The sequence below is a fragment of the Harmonia axyridis genome, chromosome X (assembly GCF_914767665.1).
Source record: "Harmonia axyridis chromosome X, icHarAxyr1.1, whole genome shotgun sequence".
In the NCBI taxonomy this organism is placed as follows: domain Eukaryota; kingdom Metazoa; phylum Arthropoda; class Insecta; order Coleoptera; family Coccinellidae; genus Harmonia; species Harmonia axyridis.
This window is the reverse complement of record NC_059508.1, coordinates 29,305,667-29,310,666: the sequence shown is the minus strand read 5'-3', so window position 1 is coordinate 29,310,666 and position 5,000 is coordinate 29,305,667. Positions and strand designations below refer to the sequence as shown.

At 40.6% G+C, this 5,000-nt stretch overlaps 1 non-coding gene across 1 annotated transcript; it reads right to left on the bottom strand.

Annotated features, from left to right (window-relative positions):
- Positions 1 to 3,170: 3,170 nt before the first annotated feature.
- Positions 3,171 to 3,289, bottom strand: LOC123686903. The gene has a single exon (XR_006748657.1). It is a non-coding gene; the product is annotated as a 5S ribosomal RNA (ribosomal RNA).
- Between the last annotated feature and the right edge of the window lie 1,711 nt (positions 3,290 to 5,000).

Sequence of the window (5,000 nt, the reverse complement as noted above, 5' to 3'; positions counted from 1 at the left end):
AAAAATCATCTCTCTAACTATCCTAGTTCAAAAGTTGTATCGGAACATTTTCACGTCGAAAATATATCTCTAAGTCCAGACCGATGCACCACGTAATCTCGGGCAGACCGATGCACAACGTAAATGACGATCGGGACCGGGGCGATCGGTCGTATCTGACACCGCCGGCTCGGTTCTAACATCGTCAATGAGTCGGGGTTGTAAAAAAGGACGTGAACATTTTTCCTTATAAAAATCAAACCCGACCATGGATTTTGATTCTGATTGTTGATTATCGCTACTAGAACATATAAGGAGGCAACCAAATCAAATTTGAGAAAATTCCACGATCAGAAAATTTTTTTCGAAAAAAAAAAAAAATCGTAATCACCTCGGTCATGGCGAGTTATTTTCCGTATTTCATTCCACAATCAACGTACAACATAGAAGAAATCATCTCTCTAACTATCCTGGTTCAAAAGTTGTATCGGAACATTTCACGTCGTAATATCTCGCCAAGTCCAGACCTCGGCGATAGGTAGTATCTGACACCGTCCGCTCGGGACTGACATCGACTTGGACTCGGGCTGATGATGGGGAGGCGTTTAAGGACGTGAACATTTTTCCTTATAAAAATTAAAGTCGACAATGAATATTGATTCTGATTACTGATTTACGCTTTAAAAACACATTAGAAGGCAACCAAATCGAATTTGAGGAAATTCCACGATCAGAAAATTTTTTTCGAAAAAAAAAAAAATCCGAAAAATATTTTTCGATTCCGATTACTGATTTACTCTTTTAGAACACATTAGGAGGCAACCAAATCAAATTTGAGAAAATTCCACAATCAGAAAATTTTTTTCGAAAAAAAAAAAAATTCGAGGACACCTCGGTCATGGCAAGTTATTTCCCACAATCCATTCCCCGATCCACGTACATCCCAGAAAAAATCATCTCTCTAACTATCCTGGTTCAAAAGTTGTATCGGAACATTTTCACGTCGAAAATATATCTCTAAGTCCAAACCGATGCACCACGTAAACTAGGGCAGACCGATGCACCACGTAATATCGGGCAGACCGATGCAGAACGTAAACTCGATCATACCGATGCTTCACGTAATCTCGATCTTACCGATGCACCACGTAAACAAGGGCAGACCGATGCAGAACGTAAAGTAGATCTTACCGATGCACCACGTAATCTCGATCTTACCGATGCACCACGTAATCTCCATCTTACCGATGCACCACGTGAACTGGATCTTACCGATGCAGAACGTGAATTGGATCTTACCGATGCAGAACGTGAATTGGATCTTACCGATGCACCACGTAATCTCGATCTTACCGATGCACCACGTAATCTCCATCTTACCGATGCACCACGTGAACTGGATCTTACCGATGCAGAACGTGAATTGGATCTTACCGATGCAGAACGTGAATTGGATCTTACCGATGCACCACGTAAACTCGATCATACCGATGCACCACGTAATCTCGGGCAGACCGATGCACAACGTAAATGACGATCGGGACCGGGGCGATCGGTCGTATCTGACACCGCCGGCTCGGTTCTAACATCGTCAATGAGTCGGGGTTGTAAAAAAGGACGTGAACATTTTTCCTTATAAAAATCAAACCCGACCATGGATTTTGATTCTGATTGTTGATTATCGCTACTAGAACATATAAGGAGGCAACCAAATCAAATTTGAGAAAATTCCACGATCAGAAAATTTTTTTCGAAAAAAAAAAAAAATCGTAATCACCTCGGTCATGGCGAGTTATTTTCCGTATTTCATTCCACAATCAACGTACAACATAGAAGAAATCATCTCTCTAACTATCCTGGTTCAAAAGTTGTATCGGAACATTTCACGTCGTAATATCTCGCCAAGTCCAGACCTCGGCGATAGGTAGTATCTGACACCGTCCGCTCGGGACTGACATCGACTTGGACTCGGGCTGATGATGGGGAGGCGTTTAAGGACGTGAACATTTTTCCTTATAAAAATTAAAGTCGACAATGAATATTGATTCTGATTACTGATTTACGCTTTAAAAACACATTAGAAGGCAACCAAATCGAATTTGAGGAAATTCCACGATCAGAAAATTTTTTTCGAAAAAAAAAAAAATCCGAAAAATATTTTTCGATTCCGATTACTGATTTACTCTTTTAGAACACATTAGGAGGCAACCAAATCAAATTTGAGAAAATTCCACAATCAGAAAATTTTTTTCGAAAAAAAAAAAAATTCGAGGACACCTCGGTCATGGCAAGTTATTTCCCACAATCCATTCCCCGATCCACGTACATCCCAGAAAAAATCATCTCTCTAACTATCCTGGTTCAAAAGTTGTATCGGAACATTTTCACGTCGAAAATATATCTCTAAGTCCAAACCGATGCACCACGTAAACTAGGGCAGACCGATGCACCACGTAAAGTGGATCTTACCGATGCAGAACGTGAATTGGATCTTACCGATGCACCACGTAAACTCGATCTTACCGATGCACCACGTAATCTCAATCTTACCGATGCACCACGTGAACTGGATCTTACCGATGCAGAACGTGAATTGGATCTTACCGATGCACCACGTAAACTCGATCTTACCGATGCACCACGTAATCTCGATCTTACCGATGCACCACGTGAACTGGATCTTACCGATGCAGAACGTGAATTGGATCTTACCGATGCACCACGTAAACTCGATCTTACCGATGCACCACGTAATCTCAATCTTACCGATGCACCACGTGAACTGGATCTTACCGATGCAGAACGTGAATTGGATCTTACCGATGCACCACGTAAACTCGATCTTACCGATGCACCACGTAATCTCAATCTTACCGATGCACCACGTGAACTGGATCTTACCGATGCAGAACGTGAATTGGATCTTACCGATGCACCACGTAAACTCGATCTTACCGATGCACCACGTAATCTCGATCTTACCGATGCACCACGTGAACTGGATCTTACCGATGCAGAACGTGAATTGGATCTTACCGATGCACCACGTAAACTCGATCTTACCGATGCACCACGTAATCTCAATCTTACCGATGCATCACGTAATCTCGATCTTACCGATGCAGAACGTAAACTCGATCATACCGATGCACCACGTTATCTCGGCAGACCGATGCAGAACGTAAAAAAAAAGCTTACAGCACGCGGTGTTCCCAAGCGGTCACCCATCCAAGTACTAACCGCGCCCGACGCTGCTTGGCTTCAGTGTTCTGACGAGAACTGGCAATTTCAGCGTGGTATGGCCGTAAACAACAAATATAGCGATATTTTCTATGATATCTCACTTTTTGGGAGCGGAAAGGACGTGAACGTTTTTCCTTATAAAAAATGAAATAACTTTTGGATATTAATTCTGATTGTTGATTTAAGTTTTAAGAACACATTAGGACATATCTCAATGAAATTTGAGGGATTTCCGAAATCGAAAAATATTTTTCGAAAAAAAAAAAAAATCCCAGAAGACCTCGGTCATCTCAAGTTTATTTCCATATTCTATTACACAATCAACGTACATCACAAAAGGAACCATCTCTCTAACTATCACAGTTAAATTTTTGTATCGGAACATTTCACGTCGGAATATCTCGCTAAGTCCAGACCGGGGAGATCGGTCGCATTTGACACCGTCCGCTCCGGTCTAACATCGTCTTGGAGTCGGGGTAACGATGGAGAGGCGTTTAAGGACGTGAACATTTTTCCTTATAAAAATTAAAGTCGACAATGAATATTGATTCTGATTACTGATTTACTCTTTTAGTACACATTAGAAGGCAACGCAATCAGATTTGAGGAAATTTCAAGATCAGAAAATTTTTTTCGAAAAAAAAAAAAATTCAAGAACACCTGGGTCATGGCAAGTTATTTCCCACAATCCATTCCACAATCAACGTACAACATAGAAGAAATCATCTCTCTAACTATCCTGGTTCAAAAGTTGTATCGGAACATTTCACGTCGAAATACCTCGCCAAGTCCAGACCGGGGCGATAGGTAGTATCTGACACCGTCCGCTCGGGACTGACATCGACTTGGACTCGGGCTAATGATGGGGAGGCGTTTAAGGACGTGAACATTTTTCCTTATAAAAATTAAAGTCGACAATGAATATTGATTCTGATTACTGATTTACGCTTTAAAAACACATTAGAAGGCAACCAAATCAAATTTGAGGAAATTCCAAAATCAGAAAATTTTTTTTCAAAAAAAAAAAAATCCGAAAAATATTTTTCGATTCTGATTACTGATTTACTCTTTTAGAACACATTAGAAGGCAACGAAATCAAATTTGAGTGAAATCCAAAATCAGAAAATATTTTTCGAAAAAAAAAAAAAATTCGAGAACACCTCGGTCATGGCAAGTTATTTTCCACAATCCATTCCCCAATCAACGTACATCCCAGAAAAAATCATCTCTCTAACTATCCTGGTTCAAAAGTTGTATCGGAACATTTTCACGTCGAAAATATATCTCAGAGTCCAGACCGATGCAGAACGTAAACTCGATCATACCGATGCTTCACGTAATCTCGATCTTACCGATGCACAACGTAAACTAGATCACACCGATGCAGAACGTAAACTCGATCATACCGATGCACCACGTAAACTCAGGCAGACCGATGCAGAACGTGAACTCGATCTTACCGATGCACCACGTAATCTCGATCTTACCGATGCACCACGTAAACTCGGGCAGACCGATGCAGAACGTGAACTCGATCTTACCGATGCACCACGTAAACTAGGGCTGACCGATGCATCACGTAAACGACGATCGAGAGGCGCGAAAGGACGTGAACGTTTTTCATTATAAAAATTGAAATAAATGATAAATAATGATTCTGATTGTTGATTATCATTTTTAATAAGCATTAGGAGGCAACCAAATGAAATTTGAGGAAATTCCGATAATAGAAAATTTTTTCGAAAAAAAAAAAAAATTCATGAAATCCTCGGTCATC